This window comes from Mustela lutreola, chromosome X, assembly GCF_030435805.1.
Source record: "Mustela lutreola isolate mMusLut2 chromosome X, mMusLut2.pri, whole genome shotgun sequence".
NCBI classification, from domain to species: domain Eukaryota; kingdom Metazoa; phylum Chordata; class Mammalia; order Carnivora; family Mustelidae; genus Mustela; species Mustela lutreola.
This window is the reverse complement of record NC_081308.1, coordinates 74,445,604-74,461,468: the sequence shown is the minus strand read 5'-3', so window position 1 is coordinate 74,461,468 and position 15,865 is coordinate 74,445,604. Positions and strand designations below refer to the sequence as shown.

The window sequence follows — 15,865 nt, the reverse complement described above, 5'->3', positions numbered from 1 at the left end:
TTACTTATATATGAATTTTTGGGCATTACTTAATACTTATATGTTAGACTTTGCCTTGATAATTGGAATATATAGTTCTATTTCTTTTCTCTGTGATATTTGAAATATAAGTGCCCCTGTCTGGCATCTGTATTCTTCTTTAGCATTTCTATAGTTTCTTTCTTGTTCCTACTATTTGATGCAGCTGCTGTGGCTCCTTATTGCCTGTGGAATCTAATAAAAACTTACTGTGTCATTAGAGCCCACTATTGCCTTGTCTCAACTTGCCTTTTTTGTTTTCTTTTTTAAGATTTTATTTATTTATCTGACAGAGATCACAAGTAGGCAGAGAGAGAGGGGGAAGCAGGCTCCCTACTGAGCAGAGAGCCCGATGCGGGGCTCGATCCCAGGACCCCGAGACCATGACCTGAGCCGAAGGCAGAGGCTCAACCCACTGAGCCACCCAGGCGCCCCTCAACTTGCCTTTTTAAATTTATCTTTCAATGGATATTTTTGCCTCCTTTGTTCACTTGAGCATATACATTGTGTTGTCTGGTTTCCTTGCTTTCACTTTTACTGTTCTTACTTTATCCCTTATCTCTCTCTACTTGAATCTTACTCATATCTCAGGCTCAACTCATAGTCCACTCCAGTGACCCACATTGCCCTCCTTCCATCTGAAATTCTATAATGCTTACAATTTTTGTGATACATTTCAGCCTTTAGTTCCATTAAGCTTTCAATTTCTGTTTGTTTATTCTGCCTCCCAAGAAAGACTCTCTTCTATCACCTATAATACTTAATAATAAAGTTCTTAGCCTTTACCTGTAAGCATGTTGAAATGAATTGGTGGTGTATTAAAGTACAGTATTCTTTATATAAGGACTTTAGGTGGACTATTTTGACTTCATTGATCAGCCAGTTACTGGACAAAAATCAATTTCGTGGTTTTTCAAAAAGTGCGCTGATTGTTTCTAAATCTGTTGAGTGATACCATTGCTTATAAAAACCCTAGAGATGTGACACAGCTCTGGTATTATGAAAACAGTAAGAACTGTATAAACTAAGAATCACAGGAAGTAAATCTTTTTTAGCAACATGAAGGTGTGTGCTTATGAAAGTATTTTTATAATTCAGATACTTTTTTGATTTAAGAAATTAAGGGTGCCTGGGTGGCTCAGTCATTCAACATCTGCCTTCAGTTCAGGACATGGTCCCAGGGTCCTGGGACTGAGCCCCGCATTGGGCTCCCTTGCTTAGCAAGGAGCCTTCTTCTCCCTCTTCCTGCTTCTCCCTCTGCTTGTGCTCTCTCTCTGCCAAATAAATAAAATATTAAAAGAAATTAACTAGATTAATCTACTTTTTATCAGGAACTAGATAGAATAGTTATTTGTAACTAAATTAAGATAAGTTTACTTTTTAAAGGGTAAACAAAAAAGAAAGAATTATGAGTGTTTTAAAAATATGTTTACCAGTGTAGTTTATTTAAAGATATTTTAAGGAAGCACAATTTCTTTTCCTTTCTCTCTTTCCTCTGTCCCAAATTAATATGCTGCACTTTTTTTCCAATTTTGTATTGTATACCTGAAAAAAAATATATCCATCTTCTGCTGAGTGAATGTCATATAAAATTTCTGTGAGAGTTTAATATATTATGTCTTCATGATGTACATTTTAAATTTCCTACCTACATGTAAATTAGTTTGTTTTCTAATTGTGCTGAAGTTTAAATTTATTTATTTATTTTTTTAGTTATTTTGATTTTTGAAAATATTTATTACAAGATTCCCTTTCCCATATTAAAAGGAAAACAGAGGTTTAAATTTAGTTTGAAGAGCTTAGTTTACAGACATTGTATATAGATGTTGAAAGACATTGACTATCTTACTCTGTATTCCAGCATAATGTGACTTGGGCTGCTTACTAAGCTTTGTGGTTTATAGTTGGGCTGTTAGACAACAAAAATTTCTGTATTAAGGTATTTGGTGTCCTGTCTATTTCAATATGTTCAAATTAGTAGAAAGTAAGATCAGTATTAAAACATTATAATAATTCTAGTATACTTACAATTGTACATCTATTTTGAGCATTAATTACTCTGTCATTTATTAAATATGCAGTATAAGTATGGATTTTTATCTTCTTATAGTGATATAGCTCCCAAATGATAATTTTACAATATCTTCTGTATATTTTGATTTTTTTTGTTTGTCCATTTTGTTTTGGAATTGGCAGTCTCAATATTATCAAAAGGAAATTTAGCTTTTTCCTCCCCCAGTTTTATTAAAATGTAATTGGCATACCATAATGTATAAGTTCAAGGCATACAGCATAATGACTTGACTTACATATTCTATAAATTGATCATTACAATAAATTTAGATAGCATCCATCATCTCATATGGATACAAAAAAAGGAAAAAAAAGTTTTTTCCTTGTGGTAAGAACTCTTAGTATTTGTTCTGTCAACAATTTTTGAATCTATTATACAGCAGTATTGACTATAGTCATCAGCTGTACATTACACGCCTAGTAATTATTTACCTTATATCTAGAAGTTTGTACCTTTTGACCTTCTTCCAATCCCTCCTTTTTATTTTTATATAGATAAAGTACAAAAGACATTCTACTTAACACTTATTTTTATGTATTAGTATGTCTCAGTCTGCTTATTTAGGTTAGAATTGCTGGATGTTTCATAGTAACATTTGCATAGTAACTGCAAAGTTTGACTAGAGTCTAGCATTTTCTGCATGCAAATAGCAAACACTATTATTGTTTTTGTTTTGTTTTGTTTTGGCTAACACTATATTCTAAGGTGATTGGTAAAATGAGTTAATTACTATGACTTTTCCCCAAGTCATATTGGAGCAAATAGCTCTAGACTTTTAAAAAATACTTTCTAGGCTCATGTAAATTTTGGCATAAATGCATGTTTAAGCTCAAATATAAAGTCACAGTTTTTAACATTCTGAAACAAACAAACAAATACTAAAAATTTCATACAAAGATGATTTTGCAAAGTGCCATGTCCTTAGTGTGAAAATTCTTTTTCTTCCTCTTTTTTAATTTTTATTTATTTTCTTTGTCAAAGATTTTATTTATTTGACAGAGAGAGCACAAGTAGGCAGAGCTGCAGGTACGGGGAGAGGGAGAAGCAGGCTCCCTGCCTAGTGGAGAGCCCAATGCAGGACTTGATCCCAGGACCTGAGTGAAGGCAGATGCTCAACCAACTGAGCCACCCAGGTGCCTCTTTAAGTGTGAAAATTCCGTCATTTTTGACTGTATATGTTTTACCTTAAAATGCTATACCCCCATTAGAATGGCTAAATCCAAAAGACAGAGAATAGCAATTGCTGATGAGAAGCAAAAGAAATTCTTGTTTATATGTGGTGAATGTAAAATGTAAAATATAAAATGATACAATCACTTTGGAAAAAACTCTGAAAGTTTTTCAAAAAGCTAAACATAGTCTTACCATATGTTCCAGCAATCATGCTCCTAGGTATTTACCAAACTGATCTGAAAATGTATGCTTACTTAAATCCTACATGCAAATATTTATAACAGCTTTATTCATAATCAGAAAAAACTGGAAACAACCAAGATGTCTTTTAATAAGCAAATGGATAAACTCTGGTATACTAAGTACAATGGAATACTATTCAGTGATAATGAAAAATGAACCATCAAGCCATGAAAAGATAATGATGAATCTTGTCAGGTTCTGGCCCAAGATGGCAAAGTAGGAAGACCCGAAACTCATTTCCTCCACAGAACACACTAAATAACACCTACTTATAGAGCAGTTCTTCCTCAAAAATAACTGAGGACTGCCTGAACTGCTTCTGCACAACAAAAGATAGAATGGCAAAAGGGAACAGCAACAAAGACAGAGACACAGAAATGAAGGGAAATCCCTCCCTCAAAGCAACAAACTGCAAGGGGGTGAAAAAATACTGAGGGACCTGGAGCAGATTTGTCTGTCCTTGGTCACAAAGAAAAAGAAGGAAAAAAAAAGTTGTGACTTAAAATAACAACTAGTTTATAAAAGATCCAGCCCTTCAACTCTGCCAGATGACAGAGGAGCTACTAAAACGCTGAGAAACTGGTGAGTGACAGGGTTTATGTTTGCACTTTATCTTAAAAGCACAGATTGGAACAGGGTCTAGACACCATAGCCAGCTTGCCCCTTCAGTGAGCCCTTGGGTCCTCTAGCCCACATCAGCCTCAGACCTGCTGAGGCACAGAATAATTGTGGTTTAAAAGAACAACCAGCCTATATGACTCAGCCCTAGAACTCTCCCAAATAGTAAGAGCTTCTGGAATTCTGTGGGTGGGAGGGGCTTACAAACCATCTACATTTCCCATCCACCTTGAAAGCAGGCCTGGATCAGGCCTGTGCATGATCCAGGGGTCCTAACTGGCTTACCAACTCAGTGAGCCCCAGGACCCTAGCCCACAACAACTCTAGCCATCCCAGTAGAGACAGCCACAGGGCAGGGCATACCTGGACATCTCTGATTAGAGTTCACTATAGCTCCAGCCTTCATGCCATGGTGACATAGGTGCAAAGCAGTGCAGAATACTCCAAGAGTATACCACTTAGGTTTTAGAAAGCTTTCTAAGACACCCCTAACACAGAGTGCCCTGAAACTACCCGGCTGGCATCTGCTTTGGATCCAAGCCAACCTGCTAGGGTGTTCCATATTTAAAACACTCCACAAACACTTTGTCCCCACCAACCTCAGTTCCAGTCAACCCACCAAGGCACCCTTACATAGAGTGCCCTGGAACACCTCCACCCAAGCCAACCTCAGTTCCAGTTGCTTGACCAGAGCACCCCATGTGCTGAGCACCCCAGTACATCTGGCTTGCATCCACTTCAGCTTCAGCTGTTCAGTGTGCCCTCAGTGTAGAGAATCCTGCAATACCCTGGCCTGCAACCACTCAGCTTCAGTGGTCCTGCCAGGGCACACTCTGTGTGAAGAGTCCAGAGGCCACACCAGCCCTCACACACTTCACTTAAGCTGTCCTGCCAGGTCAAACCATGCACAGAGAACCCTGAGAACCCCTGCTTGTACCCTATCTTGGATTGTGCCACCCCTCCAGGGCACCCTCTGTGTAGAGAGCCCTGAAACACCCAGTTTACACTAAGTATAACTAACTATTCTGCCAAGGTTTCCTCCATGGTAATGCCCTGAGACCCCTGGCTTGTATCCACTTTAGTTTCAGCTACCTATCAGGACACCCTCTATGTGGACTGCCCAGGAAACTTTCAGCCCACACACTGCTTCAGCTCTGCCCAACCCATCAGGGCACCTTCTGCATGGAGCACCCGGGAAACCCCACCCTACATCCTCTTCATCTTTACCTGTTTTGCCAGGGTCCTCACTGCATGGACAGTCCTGGAGGCTCCCAGGTTGCATGCACATTAGCAGCTGACTTGCCAGGGTGCCCTCTACATGGAGAACCCAAGGATCTCACAGCCTGCAAACTGTTTCACCTCAAGACATCCTGTCAGGGTACCCTCTGCACAGAGAGCTTCAGGACACCGTGGCTTACACCCACTTCAGCTATTCTGCCAAGGTGCCTTCTGCAAGTAGAGCCTCAGGACACCCTGACATGCATGCATTTCTGCTTTTGCTCTCCTGCCAGGGCACCCCCTACATTAAGAACCCAGCAACCATACTGACCTGCACCCACTTCAGCTTTACCTGTCCTGCCTGGACATCCACTGCATGGAGAGCCCCAGGACCCATAGCCCACACAAGCCACAGTTCCAGCCAGCCAAAAAAGTCACGAACCAAACAGTCTGCATAGGGGATGTCCATACACAAGATAATTCTTTCAAGTTTAGGAGAGTAGATAGGGAGACAGAAAAATGTGCTCCAAAGGAAGAACAAGACAAAACTTCAGAAAAAGAACTAAATGAAATGGAGATAAGCAATATGCTTGGTAGAGAATTTAAAGTAGTGGTTATAAAGATGCTCACTGAGCTGGAGAAAAAAGTAAAAGAACTCTGAAATTTTTGTTTTTATTTTTTTGAGATTTTTTAAATAAAGAGATGGAAAATATGGAAACAACCAATCAGAATTAAAGAATAAAATAACTGAGATTTTAAAATTGCATTACAGTAAACTAATAGTAGATTAGCATATGCAAAAGAATGTATTAGTGATCTGGAATACAGGGTAATAACATGCAAACTGAACAGCAAAAAGAAAAAAAGAATTAAAAAAGAAAAAACCCTGAGATGGGTTAAGGGATCTCTTAGACAACTTCAAGCAAACAGACATTTGCATTATAGGATTCCCAGAAGAGAACATGGAAGGGGCAGAAAACTGATTTGAAGAAATAACTGAAAATTTCCCTAACCTATAGAAGGAAGAGATATACAGGTTTAGGAAACATAAAGTTTCCCCCCAACAAAAAAATGAACCCAAGATGGTCCACACCATAACACATAATAATTAAAATGTCGAATGCTAAAGATAAAGAGAGATTTAAAATCAGCAAGAAAGAAGTAAAAGTTATAGACAAGAGAAACCCCAAAAAGCTGATTTTTCAGCAGAAACTTTACCAGAAGGGGGAGGCATGATATATTCAAAGTGTTGAAAGGAAAGAACCTATAACTAAGAATAGTCTACCCAGAAAGGTTATCATTCAGAATTGAAGGAAAGATAAAGAGTTTCTCAGACAAACAAAAATAAAGAGTTTATCACCCTTAATTAGCTTTGCAAGAAATATTAAAGGGACTTCTTTAAGTGGAAAAGATATAGCCATATTTACATGTAAGAAAAGTATGAATAAAAAGGTATAAAATATGACATTATATACATAAAATGTAGATGAGGGAGTAAAAAGAAACTCTTTTTAGGAATGTGTTTGAGCTTTTAAACTGGATGGACCATCTACTTGATGCAGATTGCTCTATATAGGAATTTTTATATGTACCTCATGGTAATCATGAACCCAAAACATATAACAGAGACACAAGTAGTAAGGAGAAAGAAAGCATAACATAACAGTACAGAAACTCATCACTCACAAAGAAAGAGAGCAAGCTAAGAAAAAAAAGGAAGAGAGAAGAACTATAAAAACAACTGGAAAACAACTAAAAAATTGCCAATAAATACATACCTGTCAATAATTACTTTAAATGTAAATGGCTTAAATGTTTCAATTCAAAGAGATAGGGTAACTGAATAGATTAAAAACAAACACCTATCTATATGATGCCTACAACTCACCTCAGACCTAAAAACATAGTCAGTTGAGCAGTTGCCTTCACTTAAGGCCATGATCCCAGGGTCCTGGGATTGAGCCTTGCATTGGTCTTCCTGTTCAGTGGAGAGTCTGCTTCTCCCCTGCCTCTCCCCCTGCTCATGCTCTCTCTGTCAAATAAATAAATAAAATCTTTTTTTAAAAAACATACAAACTGAAAATGGAAGGGTTGGAAAATATTTACCAACTAAAGGGAAGTGAAGAATTTGAATAATTTGCAAATCAATGTGATATACCATATCAAAAAACAAATAATAAAACTCATAAGATTATCTTGAAAGATGCAGAAGAAATGTTTGACAAAATTCAACATTCAATCATGATAAAAATTCTTTTTTTTAAACATTTTATTTATTTGAGAGACTGAGATCACAGGTAGGCAGAGAAGCAGGCAGAGAGAGAGGAGGAAGCAGGCTCCCCGTTGAGCAGAGAGCCCGATGTGGGGCTCAATCCCAGGACCACAACCTGAGGCTTTAATCCATGGAGCCACCCAGGCGCCCCATGATAAAAATTCTTAACAAAGTGGTGAAAGAAGATGTGATACACACACACACGCACACACACACACACACATATACTTACAGTAAAACATTAGACTGCCATAAAAAATGGATAAGATCGTGCCATTTGAGACAACACGGGTGGACCCAGAGGGTATTGTGCTAAGTGAAATAAAGCAGACTGAGAAACAAATTCCATGTGATTTCACTCAAATGTGGAGTCTATATATATAAGACAAATGAATAAACAGAAAGCAGAAATAAATATATCAATAAATATATAAAGAACAAATAAATTTGTTCTCTATAAATACAGAGAACAAATTGATGATTGCCAGAGGGAAGGGGGCATGGGAGGATGGGCAAGTTTGGTGAAGGGCAATGGGAGGTCAGGCTTCCAGTTATGGAATGAATAAGTTACAGGGACAAAGGACACAGCATAGGGAACACAGTCAATGATATTATAATAGTAATGCATGGATCATATGGTAATTACACTTGTGGTGAGCATAGCGTAGCACACAGATATGTTGAATCACTGTTTACACCTGAAACTAAAGGAATATTGTATGCGAACATTGTTCAAAAATTATTTTTAAAAAAGACATTGATGGGGGTGCCTGGGTGGCTCATTGGGTTAAAGCCTCTGCCTTCGGCTCAGGTCATGATCCCAGGGTCCTGGGATCAAGCCCCGCATCAGGATCTCTGCTCAGCAGAGAGCCTCCATCCCCTTCTCTCTCTGCCTGCCTCTCTGCCTACTTGTGATCTCTGTCTGTCAAATAAATAAATAAAATCTTTAAAAAAAAGACATTAATAAATCTTAAATGCATTTTCCTAGGAGAAACAACCTGTTTTAAAAGCCTTCATCTGTATGATTCCATTTATATGACATTCTGAAAAAGGCAAAACTATATAGATGATAAACAGGACAGTGGTTTCCAAGGATTCATTGGGGCATTGTTGTTGAATAAATCCTCATGTTCCAGAGGATTTATTTTTAGGGAGGTGAAATGTTCCGTATAGTCCTGTAATGGTGGACATATTACACTATAAAACACAGAGAATTTTATAACAAAAGGCTATACAGATACATGTAAAACCTGCAATGGAGTGCACAAAATTTAAATCTTTCAAAATTAAATTGATTGTATAGTAGTTCTCAATTTCTGCATTCATCTGCTTTACCAATATAGTTACTGCTATAACTAATAACAGTTATCCACATCTTAGGTATGTCTTATTATGGGACAAGTCTCCATTTGAATCCCTTATTGTTAACCATGTTAACAATGGTTAACTGACTAACTCTTTAAGCTATTTTCTTATGCAAGAGAATGTGTGAAAAATGAGTCAATTACTTTATTTTACTTACTATTTATGTACATGAGGTTACAAGTTATAATAAATTAGAATCTTTTGGTAACTTGCATAGATCCTCCTTTTATAGACTGGATAACCACAGACAAATACTGATACTCAATTATCTTGGATAATTTTGAAGTTGTCCAGCCTGGATTGAAGAATTGCTAGAGATCTACTTTTTCTGTGGTTCTATGAGCCACAGAATGCCTCAGAATTATACTCTTAATCTATGCTAAGTGTACAAAAGGAAGTTAATACTTCCAATCCCTGCCCTCTAGTAACTTCCAGTTAAAAGCTAAACAAAATTTTGGAATATTATTTTTAAAAAATATTTATACCATAAGAGAGAGGAGCTAAGTTGGTGGCATAGTAGGAGGACCCTAAGCTTTTCTTGTGCCTTGAACACAGCTATATAGCTATCAAATCATTATGAATACTCAAGAAATAGACCTGAAGACTGACAGAATAAACTACACAACTAGACAGCTAGAGGGAGAGAAGAGGCCACATTGAGGAAAGTAGGAAGTGTGGAGATGTTGTTTGGGGGAGAAATGGACTGAGGGCACTTCAGAAGAAAGGGAGCCCTGGTTAGGAAGAAAAAGAGTGAGAGAAAGAGAGAGAGAGAACGAGAGAGAAAGGGAGAGAAGAAATACAGGGAAACACACAAGGAGAACGCTTCCCCAAAGCCATTGGCTGGGAAATGAGAGGGGCTGATTTTTATGCTTTTGCAACCAGTGCAGCTTGAGACCGGAGTTTTTAAAAGTCTACAAGTTTGGCTGAGAAAGAATGCTGAGGACACTACCCCACTCTTGGAGAGAAGGCAGGCAAATATCGCCAGAGCTAATATTATGAACTGAGGATCACCTAAGGCAAGGAGGAGAGAGACTGTACTCTGTTCTTGAAGCTCATCTTTGAAAGATGACATTCATAGATGCCTCTCTGGGGAAAAAAGAAGTGGTAGGCACTATTTCCTTTCCCCACCCCTCAACATGGGTGCATAAACACCTGCTAAGGGCTTCTCACCCTGACAAAGGCTGTTCAGCCTGCTTGCTGCAAGTTTCACAACCCTCCAATCTGGCACAACTGCCCTTCTTGGTTATACCTACAACCCTGCCAGCATGGCGGTTCACTTACTCAGAAGACTAGTGCAGGCCTCCGCCACAACACATCCTGAAAGCTTGGAGTTTTAATGTCAGCAGACTTGTATGGGATACATCCCAAAGTGCACTACACTGACCCAAGCAGGCAAGCAATCAGGAAATGGACAGCATAAAAATGGCAATCTGAAGAATGCCTGGGACACACAAGGATAAATTATTCGCTCTTCCAAGAGTGCTTCCCTGCTAGCAGCAAGCACAGAGGCAGAGCTGGCTGGCTCCATTTCTACCCCCCAACCTTCAACATAAACCAGATTCAGTAAATAGCACAAGTGCCAAAACTGGCTACCTAAAACAATTTCACCAAGCCCCACCCCCTATGGATCTGCAGGTACTGCTTTTCTCTGGCAAGTGTGCCTAAGTCCCAGAGCAGCAGAGCCCATCCCCAGAAGACCAGCAGAAACACTTGCAAACACTGTGTCTCCAGAACAGAGACTTATGCAAGGTTTCAGTTCTACTAGCATCAGGTCTCAATTAACAAGCAGACCAGAGCATATCTAGTTAAAACTCCCCAGACTCTGGCCAATGCCCAAACACTATCCACTACAGACAAAGAGTAACCCTGCAAATGACTGACATGAAAGGTAGAACAGCCCAAACAGGGCAGCAGAGTAGACACAGCACATACCAGCAACACTCCCTGCAGAGCCAGGCCCTGCACAATATATGACCTCTTCTGCATAAAGCCATTACTCTCGAGAACAGGAAACCTAACAGACTTTTCTAACACTGAGGACAGTGACCTACACAAAATGCCAAGATGGAGTAATTCATCCCAAAAGAAAGAACAAGAAAAGGTCATGGCAAGAATTCTAATCAAAGTAGACATGAGTATCATGCCTGATTGAGAATTTGAAGCAATAATCATAAGGATACTGACTGGGCTAGGGAAAAGTACAGAATACATCAGGAAGGCCTTTACTACAGAGCTAAAACAGTTTAAAAAGTCAGAAATGAACATACAATAATTGAGATTGGAAATTGACTAGATGTAATAATTGCAAGGATGGAAGAAGCAAAGGAATATGGAAAATAACAAAGCTGAACAAAATAGAGAAAGAGTTATGGGTCACAAGACTAAGAGAACTCAAAATAACATCCTCATAACAGGAGTCCCAGAAAAAAAAAAAAAAAAAAAGCAAGTGAAAAGGGTCAAGAAGAATTACTTGAGGAAATAATAGCTGAAAACTTCCCTAATCTGGGGAAGGAAACAGACATCCAAATATAGGAGGCACAGAAAACTCCCATCGAAATCAACAAAAGCAGGCCAATATCAAGATATACTGTAACTAAATTTTCAAAATTTACTAGAACTGATACATGAATTCAGGAAAGCCACAGGTACAATATCAACAAACAGAAACCTTTTGTATTTTTATACACCAATAATGAAGCAGCAGAAAGGAAACAAAGGAGTCAATACCATTTTCAAGTGCATCAAAAACCATAAGATACTTAGGTATAAACCTAACCAAAGTGGTGAAAGACCTGTACTCTGAAAAAATTAAAACACTTACGAAAGAAATTGAAGAAGACACAAAGAAATGGAAAAACATCCCATGTTTATGGGTTGGAAGAATAAATACTGTTAAAATATCTATAGTATCCAAAGCAATCTACACATTTAATGCAATCCCTATCAAAATTCCACCAGCATTTTTTACAGAGCGAGAACAAACAGTCCTAAACATTTTATGTAACCACAAAAGTCCCTGAAAAGCCAAAGCAACCCTGAAGAAGAAGAGCAATGTTGAAAGTATCACAGTCCCAGATTTCGGGTTATATTACAAAGCTGTATTGGTCAAGAGTATGTAGTAATCACACAAAAATGAACACATAGATAATATAACAGAATAGAAAACCCAGAAATGGACCCACAACTATATGGTCAACTAATCTTTGAAAAGGAAAGAATATCCAATAAAAAAGACAGTATCTTCAACACATGATGTTTGGAAAACTGGACCCACTTTCTTACACCATTCAGAAAAATAAATTCAAAATGAATGAAAGATCCAAATGCAAAACAAGAAACCGTCAAAATCATAGGGGTGGCTGTGGCAACTTCTTTCTAGGCATATCAAAGAATGAAATCTTGCCATTTGCAATGACATGGATGGAGCTAGAGCATATTATGCTAAGAAAAGTATGTCAGTGAAAGAAAGACAAGTACTATATGATTTCACTCATGTGGAATTTAAGTAACAAAACAGATGAACAAAGGGGGGAAAAAAGAGATGCAAACCATGGGACAGACTCTTAAGTATAGAGAAGAAGCTGAGGATTAATGGAGGGCAGATGGGCCACTGGATGGGTTAAATAGGTGATGGGTATTATGGAGTGCACTTGTTGTAATGAGCCCTTGGCATTGTATGTAGGTGATGAGCCACTAAATTCTAAACCTGAAACTAATATTTCACTCTATGTTAACTAACTGGAATTTAAATAAAAACATAAGTGATATTTATACTATAACTAGTCATGCTCAAGAAAGGCTATTAAGTTACAATATTGGAAACTTAAATTATTTGAAAGTTTCTTTGTATAAAATATATTTAATCTATAAAAAATAAAAAATTTAAAAAAAAATAAAAAAATAAAGTAGCCAGATTAAACAGAAAAAAAATATATTTAATCTAGTCCAAAGTAAAACTGAATATGAATTATTGCCTTAATGATAAGTTTATTGTTTTCCAATTTTATTGAGATATGATTGGCATATAACATTGCATTATTCCAAGGTGTACAACATAATGGTTCGATATATATGTGTATATTGTGAAATTATTATCACAGTAAGCTTAGTTAACATCAATCACAAATTAACGTGCTGGGAAAAGTAGAATTAGTTTTTACACTTAACTGGTAGTAATGATTTTAAGTATATTGCACCACATTATTTAGAACAAGATGCATGTGTGAATAGAAATTGGGATGGTTGATACTTCTAGGGACAGAATGCAATATTAACAAAACAATACAGCAACAACAGGTAAATGTAGCCAAACATATTATCTTGGTGACTTTTAAAATATTTATTCCTTATTACTGAAATTATTAGTGAAAACTTCAAAAAATGCACATTAATATAAAATAACAATGGACTGAACATTAGATTTTACTCAGTATTACTGATGGGCTACAATAAACATTAAGTACATTCTTTTGGAGATGTCTTGTGATGTGTACTGGATCTAGATTTCTCTAGCTATGATTTACGTTTTCATGAAATCAGATTTCAAAATTCACGTGAAACATTATGAAATCATCTAGGAATAGTCTTTTCTTTGGGTGACTTAATTTCAGTCATCCACAAGCAGTTATGTTATTTCTAAACACTTCTTAGGGTAAGTCTACTCCCCCAAAATGTTTTTTCCTTGTGTTGTTGGTGGCATCACTTTATAGGTAGATTACGAATGGCCAGAATTGAGAACACTGTGCTTTTACTTCATGTATATCACTTTTAAACTTAACATATTGCTTAAATTTTCAAAATGATCATGACTTAATTTGGTTATTGAAAACTGTTTTGGGAATTATTTTTATTTTTTTAAGATAACATTTCTATGTAATTTGAGTGCACTTTGTAATTTGTGTTTTTAAGTATCTGTATTCTTTTGACATATTAGTCAAAGTGCCAAGACTTAGAACTAAATCTTTTTGCTAATCCACATTGCTTACCAGGTTCCAGTGTTTCCAAACATGGATCAAAGCCCATTTAAAGGCAATATTTTCTATTTTCAATAACAAATGCATATGTTAAATTAATCTGGATTTTGAATCTTTTGTGCTACTCTTCAGAGTAGCTCTGTTCTTAGTTCCTTCACAATGGTTAGGTTAGGGACAACCTGGCTGGTAAGGCTGGCTTTTCCCTAAATTAGGTCTTAATCTTTGTAAAATGCTTATGGATTTGTGTTTTGTTTTGTTTTAACCATTTTTAAAACCTCAGCATTTATGAATAAACCCATAATTTATTTGTAAATGACATTGATTTAATGAAACCAAAATAGCTCTAATTTGGGGCAATTTAATGATCTTAACTATCTTAATGCTGTCATTTAAAGGTACGAGTGCTTTAAATAGAGTTGTCAGAGTGATTACGGATTTTTTTTTGTCTTTCCTCTGGGGGTTTTAGGGCAGGAATGGGGGTGGCAGAATACCAATTATGTAGCTATTTTATTGTCTTGTGTCTTATATGCTGTAAATTAAATGCCTTAATTTTATGATTGTATTTGTTTTATACTTATTACAGAATGTTTCCTATCCTCATATAAGAGTACTATCTTAAAAGTCATACCTTCTGATAAATCTTTTGGGGTTTAATTCAATTTTCGATTTTCAAGTACAATTCTCAATTCTCATTTTTAGATGTATATTATACCTTACTTCAGTAAGATAAGATAGAAGTATTTTTATAAGAGACTGTAAGGATAAATAAGTACCTGTACAATGAAAAGAGATTAAAGAAAAGGATTTAGAAGGCATTGGAGTGCCTGGGTGGCTCAGTGGGGTAAAGCCTCTGCCTTTGGCTCAGATCCCAGGCCTCTGGGATCCAGCACCACATTGGGCTCTCGGCTCGGCAGGAAGCCTGCTTCCTCCTCTCTCTGCCTGCCTCTCTGCCTAGTTGTGATCTTGTCTGTCAAATAAATAAATAAAATATTTTAAAAAAAAAGAATTTAAAAGGCAAAAGTTTTCTGAGGTTTTGAATTCTTTATAGAATCCTTGACCACAAAATTAGTTTTAATGGCAGTTAAATGTGAACTTATAAACAGTACTGCTGTATACTTATGTACCACACAGCAACTAGAAAATCAATAATGTTAATTGGCTGACAGAAGATCCTTTCTAGTGGAAGGTTCTCTGCTCATATAGGATTATGCAAAAAGTTTTTTTTATACAGTATGTCTTAAAATTGTATATTAAATGTGGATATACATATTTCTATATATGACTCCAAAAATTTTACTTAACATTGAAAAATGTGATAACACTTTCTGCTGTGGGATTAAGATTATAAGAGATATGTAAGGAAATATCATGTAATCAGTGCTGATTTGTTAATATGCTTACTTCTTTTGTCTATAATTCTGTGATATCTTATTCTATGCTATGGCTGCTGTTTTATTGGATCTGAACATTTTAATACATCTATACCCTCATTCTATTGTATCACCTTTCAAATTACATTTTGGTGTCAGCTTTCAATTTTGATTTATTTTTTAAACTAAATTCTTCCTAAATTTACCAATTTCTAAAAGAGTAATGGAGAAATACAGCCAGTGTATAAAAACTGTAGGAAGTTAGCAGTAGAAATGGGCAACTGACCATACTGTAGAAGAAGCCTACAACAGCTTGTCTTTCAGTCCAGACTTTTCTTCATGGTGTTGAGTCCCAATATTTAATTTAGTCAACATACAAGGTTCCTCAGGGAGCACAGAGTAGCTGGCAGTACTAAATGTGAATCTGAGTAGCCATCACTGGGAATGTCAGAGAAGCTTTTAATGGAGCTATGTATATATTTTTCTGAATAGTAACATGATAATAATGACAAGGTAGAAAATCAGACGTTTTGCTCATATT

General features: G+C 36.7%; 1 protein-coding gene across 1 annotated transcript in view; it reads left to right on the top strand.

The window, feature by feature from the left end:
- HDX (highly divergent homeobox) overlaps positions 1–15,865 on the top strand; it is a 246,624-nt gene that overhangs the window by 141,373 nt on the left and 89,386 nt on the right. The window lies entirely within an intron of this gene.